Genomic DNA, 20,867 nt, shown 5'->3' with positions numbered 1-20,867 from the left:
TTTTTTATTATCAGGGGTGTCAAGTACATCCTCTTTTCTCATTAAACCTAGCTCTGTTCTTAAACTCCTGAAGGGAATGCAGGGGGAAAGAAGAAGTGGAATTAAGGTTTTATAAAAGTGTCCTTTCTTCCTGACTTGGAAGACAAGGTATTTATTTCCAATACATTAACATTTTTCACAAAGAAGCTGCAGTTCCCTGCAGGACTGTAGCTCAGCCTTTTGGCAGGCCTGGGAAGCCAGTACTCCCTTACTTGCATTCAAGTCATGTTTGGTTGCTTGGCTTTAGGTCAGTGGGGGTTTGCTACAGCTTTGAAGAGTAGAAAACAATCTCTCGTTTCTCCTTTTAAAAACTGAAAGGAGCTAAGCTGAAAAACAGGAACTCACTGTAAAAGTGCATCAAGAAGGCCAGGTATTTGCAGCCGTCTTTCAGCTAAGCCATGTGTAGTTCCATTGCTATAACCGTGGAGCAAACAGCTTGCCCTCCCTCTTCTATTTATTGAAAACAAGTATCATTAGACCAGGGGAGAGGCTGGAATTAATTAATTGCATTACCATATTGGCAGAGTGTAGATTCCTGTCCTGAAAGAGTGTCCTTAACGAAACAATCTGCCTAATTACCCCTTGGTCCAGCAGCCTTGAGTGAGAAAAACAGATTTTGCAATGTAAAACCTGTTCAGCTGTTACCTTTCCAGTCCACTGTCCTTAAACAAAGCAGTTGCATCTCTGTGTAACCTTGCAGTGAATGAACTTCAGCTCTCTCAGCCAAGTCTGTATTTAGCTCATGGGTTGTTGTTTTTTTTTTATCTCCAAAGGTGTTTCATTAGCTCAATTACAAGTGACATGTTCCACTATGCTGCTGACCGAAAAAATTCAGCCAATGTAAATCCATCTCCAAATAGAATCCAATTAGCTTCTTACTCCCCCTTCCTTTAATCCCCCATGTCCTATGACTTGTTCACAGCCACACCTTTTAAAGAAGACAAACATAATCTGCTCGAGGTAACTTCACACTTAACAGCTGAGGTATTTGTACTTGTGTTTTGGTTCAGCTGGGCTTGGGTGTATACTGTTCTTGTTCAAAAAACAAGTGTCCAGTGACAGTTCTCTGGGCAAGGCTATCCCTAGGTTTGTTGTATAGGTATTTTCTGCACTTTGCTGTCCCTATCAGTAAAGGACAGGGATGATAAAATGATCCCCAGTAACATTTAGAAAGGTTGTTGAACCTGTGGGATGCAGGCCACGTTGTAACTGCTGAGACCACACAGGAACATAACTGGTGTTAGAAACATGCTTGCTAACAATTCGCTTTGCTTCTGTGCCCCTCAGATCTTGGTTAAGCATTGTTTTGAACGCGGTTAAGGTGCCTGGGTGGTGCACTGGCTTCCTGCTTGGGGCTGAGTTTTGCCCTAGATCCATTAATGTTTTGGCAGTGTTGTCAAGACAGTTAGATGCTGAAGTCATCAGTAAGGCATATAACCCTAAATGGATAGGTTGGATCAGTGACCTACTTTAACATACAAGTCTTGCTCAAGTCTGACCTTCTCCCCATGATCCACCCTGAGACACTTAGCAGCACAACCCATCGCCGAGCATCTCGTGTGTTGTTTTAGACATGTGCTGAAGGCATACTAGCAAGGCAGTGAGTTCATCAGCTGGGGCCAGGAGCTGTGATTTGGAAACCTTGAGTGCTTGATTTGGCGGCAGGCTTGCTCTGCAAATCTACACAAATATCTCGTTTTCCTATTTTTTTTTTCCATTGTATCCACAGTCTGTGTCACGAAGAACTTGTGCTCCCTGTGAATTAGTGTTAGAATTATGACTGACATTTTGTCTGCTTGCATGCTCAAATGAGATCTCAGTCTGGGTTGCAATTTAGGCTGCTGCAGTTGTTTTGTTCTGTGAGAAGAAGGTTATTTTTTATATAATGTTTTAATAATAGTATTAGAAGTAATGCTTAAATTTGTTTTTATCTTACAAGCATTCTCTTCCAAACGAGACCACAACAAATAAGCAGTAACACTCAGTGGGAGAATATGCTGTTGAGGACAAATCAGCCGTAGGCAGTGATGAGAACAGGTTCCAGATGAGGTAAGCAGAGGTTCTCAGCAGCTGGTGAGGCTCTGTACCCCATGAACTGAGAAATACAGTCAAAGACATACAGTCTTGGGAAGGCTGAAAGGTTTTGGATGGTAGTCAGGCCTGTTGACATGGTGTTTTGGTGGGATAACACAGGCAAATAGTCCAGACTGGTGTGTGTCTGTATTTATATTTGTGCAGCTTATTGAGTGATAAAACAGGATGAATGCCCTGTAATGTGGGAAGGCAGTGACGAGGCTATACTTAACAACAAAGTCAATACAGCAAGAACTAGTCTGGTCAGGTTTTCCACAGACAATTATCTATTTCTTCTCTTACTATAACATTTCTGTTAGGTCCTTTTTTGGCTTTTCTGTTTTTAATTCCCTGCTCCCCTAAGCTGATCATCCATTCTTCCTATCTCCTGCTGTCTGAAGTCCATTCGTGCCAGTGGTCCCAGCAGCTTTCAGACAAAGCATGTGCCTCCCTGTTTCCCTTGTCTTTGAAAGCAGCAAGCCTCTTCCCCCTTCGCTGCACCCCAGGCAGCTCAGGACTGTTGGCTGCTCACTGAGCATATGCAGTTTCTCTGCTCTGCGCCCAGCTAATGAGTCTGTGTTTTACACAGCAGTAGGCCTGATCCCAGCCCTGAGCTAAGCCTGCCTGGAGGTGCTTTCCCCATCTTCAGAATCAGGCTGAGACGTTCACAGGTGTCTGTCCAGTTCAAAGCATGAGTGAACCACATCCCCCAGTGGTCTGGGCTGTTCGAAATCCATGCAGCATTTCTGTGGCTTAAGACCATTTCTTCATTTAACATTCTCAGATCTTGGAGATGTTTTGTTTCTGCCTATCCCCTTCAGAGGTCAAGTGCTTCTACAGGGAGGTTAGCCTGTAGTTTTCCATGCACCCAGACTACTCTGTGCACGAGTGAATTTGTTCTGCGATAATACAGCTGAGCATGCAAAACCGCAAGTAAATCAGACTGGATTTTTTTTTTTCCACTTTTAATAACAGTTTACTATTCTGTAAGTGCATGTAAAGCACATGCCCTATTCCCCCAGCCAAGGAGCTTGACAGCCTGTCAGCAAGAACTACCATAGGTCTGCAGTGACTGATTTATACAAGTAAAAGCACACGTGCCAGGACCTGGCAGCAGCTTGCTCGTTGTTCTTTTTTTTTTTTTGTAATGACTTGGCAACCCTCTCTCTTCTCCATCATCCAAACTTTTGCCTTTTATAGTCTTTGAATAACGTTTTTTTTTGTGTGTGTGTGTTTTTTTTCTTGTAAATGTATGTAGCAGTTTCCCCTCCCTCTCTTTCAGCCATTTGCTCTCCTTATCTGAATTGGCCGTGGGATGGGGGACCTTGGCGTCACAACAAGCAGTTCTTGTCTGAGTACACACAACCACAAATATGACTGCACGTGAACTCACGGTTTGGTGCACGGGAATGGGTGCACGCCGGGGCTTCATAACACTTTCTTACCTACGCTCTGATATTCCCATGCTCCTACCTTGTACATGCTTATCTGTAATCACATCGGTACAATCAAGCATTTATTAACATTAGTTCTCATGGTTTCAGTCTAGAGCAGTCCTTTAAAGAATGACACACATTTGTCTGCATTATCCAAGTGGGAATTCTTAAATGCATGCACACACAAACTTTTATAAGCCACCCTACAAAATCGTATGCCCTCCAACATAGGTCTAAACTTGTTTATGCATGAGGATACATTGATTTGCGCTTCCTCACCCAAGACTACATTCAGGTATGGACTCACATGCAACTGTGCAGCCACAGTTTCTCAGACACATGCATTCTTAGGCACAGACAGTCTCTCACACATAAGCTTATAGATTTATGATTTGTTGTGAGAGTGGAAAACAGCTGCTGCAGGCTAATGAAATACAGCAGAAGATTTAATGCAAAATATTGAAAAACACTGTCTGGTAGGAGGGTGAAGTTCTTAAAAACATGCTGGTCTCATGGCTCCAGGCCAGTGCAAGAAGATTTGCACCTGGCCATGATAAACATCAGCAGTGGATTTGGAGGAGGCTACTTCACCCTTAGAGGGCTTCCAGACACATGGGGTAAAATTCTCATTGGGTTTGGCCCTGTGAATGAGCTATATACGTTTGAGGTTGTGATTTTTCCAGGGCACGCAACAGAGCTGCTTAGTGTGGACCAGTAAGAAAGACCATCCCAACTCAAGCAAAAGCTTTGCAGCACATTGGTGGAGCAGGTTTAAGTTCTGACTATAAGCTCATTTCTGCTTGTCTCTGTGGACAAATGGAAAGCCATTCAGGGCTGTCAATTCGGCACCTTTCACCAGTTTTGCAAAGTCTTGGAAATAATTAACTGCAAAGGAAAGAATCTCATCTCAAATTTCTGCTGACTGACGACACAGGCAATTTATGATGCCACAAGAAGCTCAGGCTAGGATTATTTCTATGTAACTCCCTATGCTGCTGCTTGGCAGCTTAGTGACCATGCTGGAAGTGACTGAACTAGATTAATATCTTGTGGATTTGAACTATACAGTTCCACAAGTTTGGCGTTTTAGGGCTTGTCTTGGCTGAGTAAAGACTAGAACTGTGGCACTTTCAACATCCTCATCTGCCTTCCCTGTTGTCAGTAGGTGGGACTTTCTCAGCACAGATCTTCCCTTTCTCACTCAGCAGGTATGATCTCACTCATCTGTTTCCTAAGGTGAGACTGTTGAGGGTCGGAGTGAAGTTTATCTGGCAGTTGACAAAATAAACACACAGGGCTGGGCTGCAAAAATAGCACATGACCAATCTTCAAAGTGCCCTTCCCATGGAACCTTGGCTTGGCAGCCTCAACTGGTCTGTGCTGCTGCTCATCTCTGGCTTCCTTGGGTGCCAGGCAGTTAAAATCTGATATCTGTGCAGGGTGTACAGATGTCATAGCTGAAAAACAGATATGCCTTCTTCCTTCCTGTGCTTGGTCTGCAAGAGGAGACAAGGCTTCTGTCCCAGTCGTGATTTTGGTCGAGAACCCAGGAATGGCTCTTCTACAGTTGATAACTGTGGGCTTAATCCCTGTATTTTGCTTGAAAAACTGCATTGTTCTTTCTAATAGGAGATCACACAGGCTGAATCGGGCAAGTCCGTTCTCCTGAGAGCCCTGCTGTGAGTTGAAAACAAGTAATTTCTCAAGAGTCAGCTGTGGGGCAGTTAGCCCACTGATTTTGTACATGCCTGTCTTTAAAGCCTTCAGCTAGCAGTTAACCCCTACCTATTCCTGGATCTATCTGATTCAAATATGCTGTGAAGTTCTGCCTGTCTTTGCTGTGCAGTCTGGGGTCATCAGGTGAACAGCAAAGTTCAGTCTGTAACCGTTCATTGCAGTGAGCCACCAGCTGCATATCTATGTACTGGGGAAAGAGCAGCTCTGATTCATGGCTGGTGGGTGCTGCTCTGCCAAGGAACCCATATTCTTCCTCTTCGTGAGCAGACAGCCCTGGGTGGCATAAAGTACACACTGAAACATATTCTCTAGAGATGCAAGAAGCATCTGTTCCCTCCAGATGTTCAGTTGTCTTATTGTTTGCTAGATTTGAGGACAGGAACCCCTTCAATTATGTGAGGCACTCACTGTTCTCAGATGTTTGAGAGTGTGGGGTGGGGGTGAGCTGGCTTTGCATGACATCAGCAAGGAATAGAAGCAGAGGTTTCATGCTTTTTGGAAAACACTTGAAAGGCCTTTGAGCTCTAGCTAATCTCCATTGTTCATGTGTTGTCTGGCAGCAGAAAGAGAGAGGAAGAATGGAAAGAGGCAAGAGAAGAGAGCTGAGAATTAGAACTGGAAGCTTTTCCCGTGGTCAGGCGAGCTTGGCAGAACCCATCGTGGCAAATGGAACTGGATGCTACAGAATGCAGGGTTAATCTTGGCTCAGACCTTAGACCCAGCAGAGCCTCCTTAGATCTGCAGGAGCTTTGTGGGTAGATGAATGTGTTTCAGCCAGCATCACTGAAGCAGACTCAAGTGCAGCTGTTGAATTCAGCTGTGGAATGGAACAGAGGGTAACAGTGCACACATTTGAGAACATTTTGCCCGCAGCCATTCTGTGTCTTTAATTTTTCTACAGGCTTTTTTTTTTTTTTCTGTTGTAGATTATAAAAGACATGTGGTGTTAGAACCACATGTGCACTGCAAGCTTTGACCCAGTAACATAGGCTGTGGCACAAAGCCTCCAAAATGACTTGCACAAAGTTGCTAGTAAGTGCGTGGCAGAGCTGGGTACTGTACCTGAAGTGCACTGAATTCCACATTAAACCTTTAATCCCGTCCTGTCACATCACATTGTATTCTAGGGCCAGTATGGGCCAGTTGCAGAGTGCAGTCTTGGTCTGCCTGCGTCATTATATCTTAGCAGATGGGTCGATAGTTTAAGATATGTGGTCAGATTGTTTTGGATGGAAACATTTCAAGGTGCAGTGATATGTAAAACAGACGTGACTTGAGGAACAGAGATAGCGTGGTTATTTTTCTGTGGGGGTTCAACCAGGTATAGCTTAGAGCAAGGTTGGAGTAGAAACATGACATTGGCCGGAGCAATGCTATGTCCCTACACTGTATCTTAACCACTTGTGCAGCCCTCAAACTTTCCCGCTCAATATGTGTTCTCTTTCCTATACACCAGCAAAAAAACTTGGTTAAAAGAGTCATTTTCAACTCAAGGTTTTAAATATTTTGTTCCTGACAGTGAGTCAATGATTTTTCCAGTCTCACCCCCACAATAAACAAGTGCAGGCTGAGTGTGGTCCAGAGGAAAATGTGAGTTGCACATGTCCTGGCCACGTGCTTCTCCGGTACCAATGATAACCATATGGTGGTTCTCAGACCCTAGATTGCCAACGAGTAGACGTGTTAGCAGGAATTAGTACAAGCTCCTGCAGAATAGATATGCAACCTAGCCTTGTCTGTAGCTGCTTGCATGTGCCCAGTAAACACCTTTGCAACCTAGTACAGTTGTAGTGCCACATTTGGGTACCTTACTATTTTGCCATCTCACTCATTTAGGATGTTTGTCCAACCGTCACTAGCTAGAATGTCCATCAATTTTTCGTCATATTTGGGGACTGCCATAGAAGCAACCCAGCCCCAAAACCAGTGCAAGAACCACAGACCTCAGCAGGCCCTCAGCATGCATCATAGCACCTCCTTCTGGTTTTGGAACTTTGCTTTGGTTGACTGCCCTCTGTTCCCTCACATGCTCACTCTTCATCCCTTATACCCATTGACCATCCAGCCATTGCATGATACTGCTTGCATACCACGCTTGGAGGGTCCTTAGGTCCCCATAAATTAGCATTATCATCACCATTTTCTTGCAGAGTAATAGTAAAGCTGAAGCCCAGAGATCCCTAAAGATGTTATTCCCGTCAGGTACCTTTAAAGATCTGGTCGCAGAAGCAGTCAAAAGAAAGGAAGGAATTATTTCAGAACACCCACCATCTGACACTGCTGTCCTGGCTTTCCTTTCTCTGAGCTCTCCCTCGTCTTTGCTCACACAGTGTGTGAGATTTCCACATACTTGCTTTCGCCTTTGGAAACAGCTGGTTTCTGTAAGCACTGCATATCTCTCTTACCTGTATTTGGGATTCTTTATTTCAAAAGCAAGCAGGAGGAGGTTCATGCATTATTTTTTTAGTGTAAATTCTCAGTTTATTAAAGATAAGCTAAATACACAGCAAACATAAGCTTAGCTCAGGCACTAGTTCACAGGAACTTGGCAGAGGCCTGCCTGCATTTCAGAATCCTTGTCCTTTTTCTAGATGAAAGCCCTGCAGAAGGATTTGTTTTTCAGACAGAAGGCAAGCCAAGTTGGTGATTTCATCCCAAGGCAGGCTGTGTCAAGCTGGTCCTATTCAAACATGCAGGAAATCAACCTTGGAGCTCATTCAGAAATGAGGATGGAGAGTGGGGGTAGAGAGGGGGCTGTGAGGAGGACGAGATCTTGAATTTAGAAACTGAGCTCTGAGCAAGCAGGAATGATACCTGCTGTCAGCATAACGCTGCAGGGACCTTCTGAAGCATTAATTGGCAAGGTTTCAAGTAACATTTCTTAATTTCTAGCTCTTCCAAGAGGCAGTCTCATCTTTGTCCTCATGCAGCCCTGCAAGGGCCATGCACAGCGTTGTAAGAGGTCAGGTGGCTACCACAGACCAGGCAAATTTTCCATCTTCTCTACACATGCTGTATCTGTTCAGGCATGGCCCAACTCTTCGCTTTTCTTCTCATTGCATCGCAAAGGGCAAAGATCAAAACAGCCTGCAAGACTTGTGTTGCTACCTCCTCAGTTAGCTGTAACCTGAAACAGCATGGAAAGCACAATGGAGAAAAACTTGGCATAATTTTATCTGATGCTTTTCTGCAGCTGCAAAGTTGCCATTGTTCAGCAAAGATATCACCCCCAGAACCTCCGTCACCGTACCGCATTTCTGCTGCAGCTAATCATGTGGGAAATCAGTGAACCTGCTTGGGATCTGTGTGCAAGTGTGTATAATTCTTCATCCCTAAACAAAACCTGCAGGCTTTCCAGTGAGGCGGGCAGTGTTGGCTGTCACTGTTAGTAAAAACTAAGATTGCTCCTTTGCACTTGCCCTGTCTGCATAAGAACGTCAAGGATTCCAGTCCATCCTTTCTAGCAATTGCCTTCATGAATCCCGAATTTATTGGTTTGGTTTTTTTTTAATCAAATGCTTTCTGATGTGAATAATACCAACAGAGTGTTTGCAGCTTGGCCTGGAGGATGGGAAAAATGCAAACACCAAAAGCCGAGGCAGTTCCTTAATGTTGATGCTCATTAGGTACTTTTTAACATTAGTGGCTGGTTCTGGAATCTGCCCACGCAGGCTGGAGGCTGAGGAAATATTATTTGAACACATCTGCTCCGAGAGATACTGTCAGACTTTGGGAGCATCTTGTGGTAATTAGGGGAATTCATTCCCTAATTTGGTCCAGCAGAGTTTATTCCTGATTGTTTTATTCTGTTTGTGAGTTCTTCTAAAATTTAACTTTCGGCTTTGGTTTTTTGGCAGGTGAGATGCTCCCAGGCAATGTTATAACCCTGCGTTCACGCAGCACCTTCTTACCTAATGGATTGCAAAACTTGGCAGAGAAGCTTGCAGTCACGAGCTCAAAGTGCAGCTCTGAGTTCTAATCACTCGCTGACTTCCCACTTACCTGTCCCTGACATATCTTCTCTCTCCTTCCTCCCCATCTCCCAGTCCACACATGTGCATCTGCTCTCCAGACAGAAACCCCCTTCAAACCCCCAGGGTTAAAGCAGACCAGTTGTATGCCTTCGGCTGTCTATGCTAAATGCTGCCCTGAGCTCTCCCCCTGATTTCCTCTGCTTTGAGAGACGTGCACTTAGTGGTGAAAGAAAGAGGTTTAACTGGATCAGCCAGGTGATGTCCCAGGCCAGAAGCAGCCCAGACAGAATCTGATGAAGTGAGACCGACTCACTTGCCACCTTCCTCTGCAACCCTCACTTGGAAGCCACATTTCCTCACTTTACTACCATCATCTTCCTCTTCACGTCTGATGGTCTTGCCACAGGCAGGGTGGTACCCGTCCTCAAACTCAACCTGTCCTTCAACTCAGAGCTCAATCCTGCAGGAACGTTCGTCTCTCACATGAGATCAGTTCCTTTACAGCATAGTTTAGAGGACAGCTTTAAAGGCCTGTGCTTTCTTTCTGAAAAGGGGCCTTTAATATGGTTTAATTAAAGGTCATCCTGCGGGGCTCATTTGATGTCAGCTTTGAAATTCTGTACATTTTGTTTCCATTCTTATTCTTTTGTATGTTTAAATCTGTACATTTCCAAATAAGGTTTTTGTGTGCTCACCACAGATCTCTGTACTCACTCCTTGAACCTTAATGCTTTTTGTAGCACTGAACAGTGACAGAGTTATGTTAACCTCTCTGCCTCACTAGGCACGTTTGTTCCCTCAAAAATCAACACAGCAGCTGTAGGCACTGACATCTGAAACAGTCCTGGTGCTCCTTGTAGCTCTGAGTTTCTCTTTAGGTTGTGTGGATTGCACAGGGTGCCTTGCAAGGAACCACAGACCAGAAAAGCAGATCCTCAAGACAGGTGAACCCCTAACCAGGAAAACATAGGCTCCTGTGTGCTGTTTCTTTGCTGTCCTCTCAGCCAGGCTTGGTACAGGACCAGGTGAAATTTTCCCCAAATCAGCCCAATAGGCTAAATGTGGGCACCTGGTGCTGCTTAAATACCGCTCCTTACAGGAGAGCTGCCTGTGCTTTTTCACTTGGTGAGTTTCCATAGCTGTTTCTGGGGGTACAGAGGGATTTAGGAGAGGAATTAGTAAAAATTCTGAAGCAAAGCAGTGGAGATTAAACAGGAATATGTTTTTGTAGGTGGATGCTGGAGGCTCTGGCTGGAACTTCTCTACATCAGATCCAGGAGATTGAACTGTTGCTTTCAGGGATCTATGGTTGGAAACGTGCAGGAAAACTACTGTGGAAAGTGAGTAATGCAGCAGAAAGGTAAAGTACAAATGTTATTTGAACTGGGGTGGGGAGATAGGGCTGTTTTTGTTCAGTTGCACTCAGGAGAGTAGGTGCTTGGGAATTAAGGAATGCTGCGGGGAGGTAAGGGTGCATGTGTAGCAGGCCTTGAAAATTGCTTTGATAAAGTAAATATTATATATAAAAACTCTGAGCTGGGACAAAGATCCAAGAAACCTGCAAAGCTAATGTGGGATTTGTTGCCCCTTCACATGCACAGCAAATAACAATGAGAATTAAGCTGTGTGTTTCAGAACTGCTTCTGCTGTTCCAGATGGGTGACACTGTGCCTCAAAATGCTGGCTTTCTTTAACCTTTGTTTCTTAGCACACGTGTTATTTTCATATGTCTCTTCTGTTTTGTTATCTTCTGCTTTTGCAAGCAAAATGGAAGGCGATGGCTGCCCAGGATTCATTGGTGTTCATTTTGTGGCCTCTGAATTAAGGGGAAGTCTTTCTGAAGTCTGCGGAAGCTGTGTTACGTTCCAGTGTAGCTCTGCTGATGGAGGGCCCTCCTGGGAAAAAGGAAATGAAGACAGTGGCTATAGGGCCTGTGTTGACAGGAGTCATCTCTGTTGTCTGGTACCAAAAAAGGAGTGGTTGTCATGGTTACTGGCCTCCCCTCCTGCCACTTGTCTTCTCTGGAGCCTCCGGCTTGGAGCAGGATTCAGTGTTTCTCTCCTGTTGAGATGATGCTCTGATCCAAGCACCCTGAATGTCAGACATGTCTGCTTTGGCATGCTCTCGTGACACTTGTGTGCCTGCACATCTCAAGCCTCTTTGGTGTCCTTATGTTCTCACTGTGGGCTTTTTTGTTTGAATCTGACTCCTTTTTTTTTCTTTTTTTTTTCCCTTCCTCTCCTGAATATCACTAGAAGAAGCTTCAGTGTAAGATGAACAGGTTCCAAAGGACTTGTGTGAATTGTGCTGGAGCTCCACGCAACAAGGGGATGGCAAGGACAGCAGCAAGCCATGCTGCAGAAATTCTTGGAGTAGGAGGAAGGTGAGGAGTCTCAAAGGAAACATGAGGTCATTTCCCTTTTAACATAGTACATTGCAGAGATATTTTAACAATTAATCAATATCTAAATCTGCAGTCCATTATAGGGCTTGGCAATGTGTTATTTTATAGTCTAACAAATGGAAGCCTGCCTGTGCTAGCAACTTGAATCCCTGAGCTACAAGGAAGGTTACTATCACATGGCAAGTGGTAACTTGCTCCTCCCTGCCTTTTTTTTTTTTTTTTTTAGGTGAGGTCAATTACATTTACAATTTATGGAAGATATTCTTCCAATTAAAATGATGAAGACCCAAGGAATCCTCTTTTCTTTATTTTAAACTCTTAAAGTAATGATAATTACCAAAATCTGGGAATGAGGGGTAGGGAATCTCTCTGCATAGGCAGCCAAGTGTTACAACATTGCCTTGGCTGCAGGCTCCATGGCTGCTGCTGAGCCTTGTCGTAGCCCATGCTGGAACATCTGGTCCATCTCATGATGGATGGTCAGGCTGAACTGCCGGGCAGTGGAGTCTGGTCTTGACTGCTGCACGAGCCTCTAGACTGTGGGGGCTGAACAGCTGTGTCCGATGTACTGAGCACAGAGCTGGGTGTCTGCATAGCTTGAGACACTCCTGGGGAAGGAGCTCGGGTTGCAGTGTTGTGCTGGGAGGTACAGGCTGTGAACTGGCATCCTCTGTCGAGCATCTGAGCATGGTCTTGGACTTGCAGGTTGTCTGGGCTTCCCCAGCTCTATGAGTAAGGTCCCAATGAGGTGTTCTTGGCAGGGCAGTGGTATGTATGTGGGCCTTGTGGTTAGGGCAGTGATCCCTTTCTACCTTATTGGCACTGTAGCTGATGATTTTGGCTGGTATTTATTCCTCTGCTCTGCTTACCTGGTTAAAAACAAGCCATTTGGCTTGACCAACTTGCCATCTCCTCTCAGGAAGAGAGAGGAACAAAACCCAAATGTTTATTTATTTTTTGTGTGCCTTTCTCCTCCAGAGACACAGATCACGCTTCTCTAACTTTTCTCTGGAAGTTTATTTGGAGTAGCAGACAGTGAACAACTCTGGACTCTCCTCTTAATTAACCTGAGCTGTCTTGGAGGTGGGGAGGGAGTGGGCTGCTGCATCTATTTCAGGGGTTATCAGTGAACAGCATCGCAGGACTGTGAAGGCATTAGTCATTTAATTAGCATTAACAGGACAATTATTATCTTAATAAAATGACTGATTATGACATTGAAGTTGTATTTGAGGTTTAACAGCTGCAGCAGCCTGACTGAATTGTATGTTTGTTAATCCCTCAATGAGGGTGTTCTATTTCACTGAGTGATGTTTATTTAACGTGCAATAAGTGTCTTAGTGAATCTCTATTAAAGGCATATGTGGAAACCTTAATTTGAAGCATTACAGAAGAGAGCAAGACTGTTCAATTCATAAAATCCTATTTAAACATTGTGAGCTCCAAACCCAGCTAGTGCCAAAGCAAACTGTATCCTGTAAGTCCTTTGCCAGATGTCTCATGTGGGGTATACTCAAGGTCCAAAGAAAATAAGGTCTGAAGGGAACAGTTTGGCCATTGAATCTCCAAAACAGCCTATATAAAGGGGTTTCGTTTCCATTCAGGAAATACAAACCTCTTCTGTATGGATCCTGTTCAAAGTGTGTTTGCTGAACAATTCTTCCCAGCAGCAGTGATTCTCAGTAACACCCACGCCTGTGAGCAAAACTAGATCTGGTGGAAAGATTTTGGAAGTATGCAAAGCCTCTCTGTAAGTATCTGACAGAGGTCTCTAGGTGTTCTGTGTGCCACCTACTACTGTCTAACCAACTGTTAGCTGTTCTGACGATGTTCTGGGTCAGACCTAAGATGAAGACTTAGCAAATGTGAGGGTTGTTTGTTTGTTGTGTTTTCATCTCCTGTGTTCTACGACTTTAGGTAACTTGCTGCTGCTTGATGCCACGGTTCATAGCACTCTAAGCAACGTGCTCCAGGGTAGTGTGGAATTAACATCTGAGAGACTGAGATGATGATATCCCTGTAGATCCTGACTTCACTCTGAACCTGACCTGCTTCAGTCTGAACGTCTCTGGTATATTGCAGGTAAGTGCATGTTCACTTTGCCTGTATTCAGAGACTTCTGGACACAAACCAGGTATGAACTGGCACCCTGTAGTAACAGTGAACTCAGCTAAGAGGCAAGATCCTTTAGTGCAACTTGGTACCAAGTTAGTGCAGGCACAAGACTTCCAGTTGGCTCAAATGTAGATGCACATGTATAGGCAAGGCACAGGCTGCATCTTGAGCTCTTCTGAGTTCTTTAGCAATTCAACTCCACATCCAAATTTTTGGACTCTGATGCCAACTTTCTAGGTCGGGACATCACTTAGCCATTGAATCAGGACTCTATTTTCCTTCCACCTATGTGTGAACTCTTCCTGCAGGGCGAAGGGAGGGATGGGTAGTCCTGGCAGTCCTTACAGCATGAGCTGTGTTTGCTTTGAGTGAAACACAATAATTACAGAGGGAATGACACTTGAGGCTCCTGGGAGCTGTTCCAGCTCTGCACTGGTTCCTCAGGTGAGTGCTGGCAAGCTGTGCTATCTGTGAAACACGTTTGCTGGTATGAAGCCTTCATGTCTGTATGAGATCATCTGCAGCAGTAATGCCTTGTGTGTTTTCTCATTACAAAGGCAGTTCTGAACTATTGTCCTGTCTTTAGAGGAGAATGGTGGGCCTGAGAGGATTGCCTGAGGCTTCAATAAGGCAGTGGCAGGCAGCTATAAAGCTGTCTTTCATCCAAGAGACTCAGCTACCCTTATGTCAGAGGCTATTCCTGCCCTGTATGGGCAAGACTGTCTTCTCGCTCATCCCTGGCTCTGTTGGTTCCTGTTGTCCCTCCCTCATGCTGTGCTTCAGCCATGGTGTAATGTATGGCTGAAACCCCTTTCCAGATTCCTCCTGCTGAGCTCTCTTTGCTGTGCTGACTTGGTACCTGGCCTAGGTGCCAGCAAACCCACCAGTAAATGCTACGGCTCCCTGCTCTGACCTTGTAACAGCATTGCTTGGAGTGGGAATTTGCTGTCCAAGAGTGGCAAGATTTCTGGCCCCATACAATGTCTTGGCTGTGTTCAGCAATTTCCCTTTCCTTGCTCCTGATTTATTCAGAGGAGCAAGCCAAGTAGACCCATAGGCACAATCGAAACATGGGATAAATGTTCTGAGTGGCTTGATCTATAGGAACAAGTGCATGGGGGAGGGAATGAGTTCATCTCCTCTGTGCTCCTGGCAGGGCTGTTCCTACATCTCCTATGTGCTGCAGTGGGGTGATAAGCTGGTTGAAGGGAGGATGTACTGTCCCTTCCCTGGAAGAAGCGACTCATCTGAGCCTTCCTCTTGGGAGCAACCCTTGATAGGCAGCTAAAATTTTCCTTTTCCTCTCATCCCATGATTGTTAGGGAATATCCAGCCCCTTGCACTGTCCAGAATAATTCCACTGTCCAGAGGGTTGGTGTGTTTCAGCATCTGTAGGCTGGCTCTTTCCTGTAATTTACTTTTTGGCTGCTTTTTCCCAGGTTGGTGCCTCCAGCCCCTAATGATTTCTTTTGTTCTTGGAGCAGCAGATTCATGCAACTTCCCTGTAAAGTATGTTTGTATATTAAACAGGGGTAGGGAAGGATGTCCTTCAGTCCACAACATCTCTGGTAACAGCAAAAAGTCGATCCCTATGACCCTGGTTTCAAAGGTGTCTTAACTTGCTTTCTAAACCTATCTCCAGACTTTCCAGGTCTGTCGGTTCTGCTTTAGAAAACCTGAAAGTTGTCACTATGATTTCTACTGTGTCCCAAACAGACAGAGCAAAACTGGTGTGAGCTCAGGTACAGCGACTGGGATCAGCCAGTGCAAAAGGCACCCCATGAAAGGTGACATGGTAACATATCATTCTACAAAAGGTTGTGATCATCTGGCACAGACGTGAGGAGGACGGTGAACAAGAGCTATGTTTAGAGGTCACTTTGGTTTTGAGAGAGGAAACAATTCATTTCTGATGGGAAGTATTTTGGATTTCACTTGCTTTCTACTGCTGTCTATTTCCCAGCTCAGACAACTGTTCTGTTCTTCAGTGTGCTTGCCCAGAGCTGTTGTATATGACTGTTAAACAGTGTTTAAACAGCCATAAGCCTGTTTATTTACTGAGGCTATAAATTATCTTGAAATCGGAATTCATCATACTGCAAATACCATGTTTCAACAAGCAAGCTGGCGCTCTGCTAGAATTGCAATCTAATAGCCCTCCTCACTGCTCTGCCAAGTTGCTGTCAAGGGCAAGTGTCCTTGCATGGGTAATTGCTGCCTTGCAGAGATCCTGATAGACTCAGAGAGTTGTTGTCTTTGAGTTTATCTGCTGGCATACTGGGGAATACTGTGCTCAGTCAGTGCAAGTCTCTGATGGCTGAACCATGTGTCAGAGTTAACTTGGGCTTGCCAGGGTTTGCCATTAAATGAATGGGCTATCCAGTCAGTATCTTCCAGGCATCAATGCCAGTTGTTTCCAAGGTGCGTGAAAGGCTGATGATAATCAAGGAAGGAACTCTTCCCAGTGGGGTTTTCTTTCTGTCTCCAGCTGGTAATAGGTAACTGTTCCTGGAGCAGGTGGCTCTTAAGTAGCAAAGCCAGTAGTATCCTGTACAGTGTTGCTGGGTATGTTTCTTTCACTATTAGTTCTCCTGAGGCCATTGACAATGTGAGTAACTAAAAGGATCTGTCTGAAAACACTTAAACGCAACACTTGCACTATACAAAGTGTGAATTTATTGTCAGATAATGCTTGTCTGAAGTGTTTCATCTTGGAGATTCTACCAGTCAATAGTAACACCCATCAAAAGCAGCTGCTGTGCCCTGGCTGTTGCACAGGGTGTAGGTTTTCCTGTAGATGCTGACATTTCTGCTCCTGTTAGCAGCTGCTCCTCACCTCAAGCTGAGTGTGGCCACGGTGGTCCAGGTCCTGACTGCTGTTGCATGAGCTGTGTTGATTGGGTTGGCTCATTCCGTGGCAGGTTGATAGCAACAGCTAGTCATCTCACTTACCTGTTCTGTACTGTGTAAACTATTGCCTTCTGGCACTTTCAGGAACCACACAAGCTGGAGATGGGAAAGATCTGAGGTCATCCAACTTCTCCATTTTCCCCACAATAGGGAAGGCTTGTTCCCTTCCACTAGATTTTCCTGTACTTGGTCCAGTTTTAAGTGACTCAAGCACCAGAGCTGTTTTTCTTCCCTTGGGAGGCCTGATGGATTTCTCACTATGATAAATGTTTTCCTAATTCTCCACCTGATCTGTTTCTCTCCCACATTCCACGCTGAAGATTCCACAGTGGAAGAGAGCATAAAGCTACAGTGGGTTAATGCTCATCCAGTCATTGGAGAACTGGTTAACTCTTACAGTGTCACTTTGATTGTCCTGAAACAAAAAGGCTTTGGATAGGAGAACATCATGGTGCTGCTATAGGGACAAGTGTCTCAAAGGCTGGCAAGCATTGGTAGTTTGGGTAGTGTGAGCACCAAGACCTGTTGGTCTTCCTGGAAGTTAGAGGTTTGTGAAAAGATTTCTTCTATAGCATGGGAATATACCTTCAAATGGTGAAAATGGGGAAAGATTACCCTTGGAATGTTGAACTAAATGGCAAACTGAACATATGGTAATAGCTGTTCTTTACTTCTAGCTTTGCTTGTGCCTAGCACTTAGTCAAGAAGCTTGCTTTTTCTTAACAAGCTGAGGATTTTCCCATGGTTTGCTTTCTTTGCTTATCCTGCCTGTGCTGCCAATGCTGTGTAACCAGTAGCTCAGCTAATGCTGAAGTAGTTCTTAAAATATCCTCTGAAAAATAGCTTTATCCCATCATAACCCATCTATCTTCCATGAAGGATGAGTGGGATCAGGCCTTGGAGATGCTGTCAAATGGGAGCCAGTATGAGAAGAGGCAAGTAAATATTTAACGTGTGGTCGTGCAAGGGACAAGACTAGAATAAAATGTAATAATGGCAGAAACATCACCTGGGAGGCTGCTTCATGCTTCACCCAAATTGAGCAGAAGGCTCTTTGACACGTTCTCTGCTGTGGTTTGCCCGGAGATAGGGAATGGTGGTGAAATAGAGGGCAGTTAGCAGGTCTGTGGTCCCCTGCAGCTCAGTGCTGCATGCCAGCCCTGCTGCTTGTGTTCTTGGAAAGAAAGGCTGCTCTGCTCTGATGAGAACCACAGCCATGCCACTTGCTGTGGTGGCAAAGCCCAAGATCATGACTAATTGGTAACATGAAGAACCACCTTCCGTGCAGCCTGATTCACCCGATCCTTACACAGACTCACTCTTTCCATCAAGGAATATTTGTTAATGCAGAGCACGCTGCTGAGATCACCCTTCTGGCAAATGCCTGCTGTGGTATGAGACCCAGTCATCTGGCAGCACATTGCTTACTGCAGTCTCCACGGCAACCCTCCATGCTGTTCTTCTTTGGAAGCTCTGCACATTCGTAAAGAAGCTGTCATCCCTCTTACTGTAAGTGCAGCAGATGTGAAAGATTTTACCTGTGCCAATGAACCCCAGAGCAGGATGCTGTTGCTCTGAGGGGCAATGCTGCATTAGGTATAATGCTTCTCTCTGAAGGGCACTGTCTGTCCACTCATAGCAGTACAAAATGTCTCCTGCTTTGTGCTCTGAGCCTTTTAATATGTCTGTAGCCAACAGTGCTTGCACAAAGAGACTGGGCTGCCATGAGGATGACAGAAGACCTCTTCTGAGGCACAGCCTTGCAGTGCTGACATCTGCCACAAAAAGAACTCGTTTTGGAAGGCTGGTCCCGAGGTGGGTTTAATGGTCCTGCACTAAAATGTGAATGGTTCTGGCATGGAAACAACTGAACTGCAGCGTGGACCCTCGTGTTTCATAGAGGCTTCTCTGTTTCTTCTGAGCTGCCAGCTGTATTGATAAGGAGGAACAGTCATCTTCTCTGTTGTGGATGCTGAACCTGACAGTTCAGAGGGGCAGTTATCTGCCTCCACTGTTCCATCAGAAGCCCTCTGGGGTGCTGTGAGAGGCTGTAAATCAAAAAGGGTGGTTATCTTCCCTTCTGTGATAGGTAGGCCTGGTACATGCTTAGCACTAGTAAATAGAAATCAACTTCATCGGAGTTACGCTGGCCAATGCTAAAACTCAGTCTGAAACTGTAAGGCTTCAGGTTTATGTTCTGTCTCTTCTCAGGTTTGTTTTTCTGATTGATCTGATGGTCATGCAGAAATCAAGGACCGGTGCTTTCTTCTTGCTAAGGGTATTGCAATTCTTTGGGGGTGAGCAAGGTAGGGGGAAAAACTCCACGCTCCTTGTGTGGAAGGAAGCACACCTCCTTGCCTCCCTTGGCAGATGATGTGTAGACCTCGACCAGAAGAATTGGTTCAGCTTCAGTATGGGCATCTGACTCTACTTCTGTTGTTTTTTAGGGTCATCAACATACAGCAAGAGACTCTCCTCTTCTTGGAGGAAGCCCAAGCCGCCATCTCAGAAGAGTGGTTGAACCATATAACAGCTGAAGCTAAAACAAGGTGACTGCAAGACCTGCCTTTGCCAAAGCATCTCATGTTCCCTGTGGGTGACAGTGAGCTCTTTATTTATAAAACTGCTGTCATTTTTATTTCCCACTGTGAGCTCTGAGAGGGATGGCGTTAGATTAGGCGTGAGCTCTGGTTTGCTGTGCGGGAGGTTTGCTTGTCTGCTCTGTGTCGAGTGGCAGCTGCTGGAAAGCCCTCCCACAGAGCTTTCAGCTCTTGCCTTCCTGTCGGTCTGCTTCTAAACCTGGGCAGCTCACCTCTGTCCCTGCTTTGCTGTCTCAGCCCTGGGTTTCTCCTGCTATGGCTGCCAACTGTGCCAGACAGCTGGGATGCACGTGTTCAATCAGGCGCTTTCCGTGAACTCTGTAGCTTCTGCCGTATCTGTCAACAGTGTCACTTGACATTCCCCAAAGGCTGGAGAGGATAAAAGATATCTTCCTCTTGCTCTAACACTTGTGCTACAGGAGATGAGACCTATGCTGCCCAGTGCACCCATGTTCTGAGGAGCCCCAGTCCAGGAGCATCAGCTAGGTTGGAGCTGCTGATCACAGAAACTGAGGAGGACCAATGTATTTGGTAGTGCAGTGAGCCTACAGCCATCCAAAGGTGAGTAACTATGGTAGAAAGTCTGCTGAGTGGGTTGAGGTTATTCGTCTTAAAGGATGCTATGAAGGTAATCCACTTGGAATATTGGCTTCTGGGTGGGATTTAATGTATGTTGTGTTTTTCTTCTTGTCTCCCTCTCAGCAAGCTGGAGAATGCATGCTGGGGAAACAAATCAGCAAGCAGGCAGTGGCATGTGAAGAGAGTCCCTCTGCTGGCACAGAAGTGATTGCAGACCAATAATACAAATCATAATACCAGTATGTGTAAAGGTAATGAGAACTCTCCCAGTGATGTCTGGTGCTGTCTCGATCTTCCTAGTACACTTCAGCGCTATCTAGAGCTCAATAAGCTCCCAGTGACCTGCAGGACTGTCTAGAGACACCACGTGTACTGCCAGTGCCCCTGTGGTGCAGTCTGGAGATCTCCAGTGCCTCCTGGGCATTTCTAGACAACCCTGGAGGGCACTGGGAATGTAGTAGGAGCATCTCAGGGGAGGGGGGGCGAAGATGGTGTTGGAAATGTGTTAGAAGGCTCTAGAGAGTACTGGGACACATTTGGAGAGTGCTGGGGGACTCTGGGCTGCCCAGGAAGTTTATTGAGAGGCTCCGGGAGTATGCCAGGAGACTCCAAACAGCACTGGTGGGCACTGAGCACAATCCTTGGTGTCTGCTGTTAAAGGCTTGCATGACTTCCTTAGAAAACCTGTACATATGGAGCTCTAGACAGTACTGGGAAACTGAAGGGCTCTTGGCAGTACTGGGGGGTACCTGGGGAGCTTTAGGAAGTGCTGGGGAGCACTGGAGGAGGTGTGTGGTGATTTGAAGGCCAGAGATAACTTGTTGCTTTATTGGCTTTTTTTTGTTGTTGTTGTTGTCTCCCCTTCAGCTCCACTTTAGGCAACGTAAGGTTTGCTGTTTCCACCTGGCCTTGCTGCAGTGAATTTCCCATGGTTGGGATATTCTCTGCCTGACTTTGAGACGTCTCCATCCCACTGGCTTTGCTGTGTGTTTGACAAAAA

The 20,867-nt window shown here is 45.4% G+C and overlaps 1 protein-coding gene across 8 annotated transcripts in view; it reads left to right on the top strand.

The window, feature by feature from the left end:
* Nucleotides 1-20,867, top strand: part of ZBTB44 (zinc finger and BTB domain containing 44) — a 64,561-nt gene extending 43,694 nt beyond the window's left edge. For 4 of the 8 annotated variants that reach the window (XR_005841730.2, XR_005841731.2, XR_005841733.2 and 1 more), the window contains 9 exons: nt 10,491-10,619; nt 11,023-11,221; nt 11,515-11,642; nt 13,268-13,413; nt 13,581-13,745; nt 19,136-19,237; nt 19,708-19,849; nt 19,991-20,118; nt 20,735-20,867. The gene's annotated coding sequence lies outside the window, so the exon portion shown is untranslated. Of the gene's footprint in view, nt 1-10,490; nt 10,620-11,022; nt 11,222-11,514; nt 11,643-13,267; nt 13,414-13,580; nt 13,746-19,135; nt 19,238-19,707; nt 19,850-19,990; nt 20,119-20,734 lie in introns of those variants that run through there. The other 4 variants (XR_005841734.2, XR_005841729.2, XR_005841735.2 and 1 more) reach the window with 4 other exon arrangements.

This window comes from Gallus gallus, chromosome 24, assembly GCF_016699485.2.
Source record: "Gallus gallus isolate bGalGal1 chromosome 24, bGalGal1.mat.broiler.GRCg7b, whole genome shotgun sequence".
NCBI lineage: Eukaryota > Metazoa > Chordata > Aves > Galliformes > Phasianidae > Gallus > Gallus gallus.
Note: the sequence above shows the minus strand (reverse complement) of the source record. Positions and strands in the feature narration are given on the sequence as shown.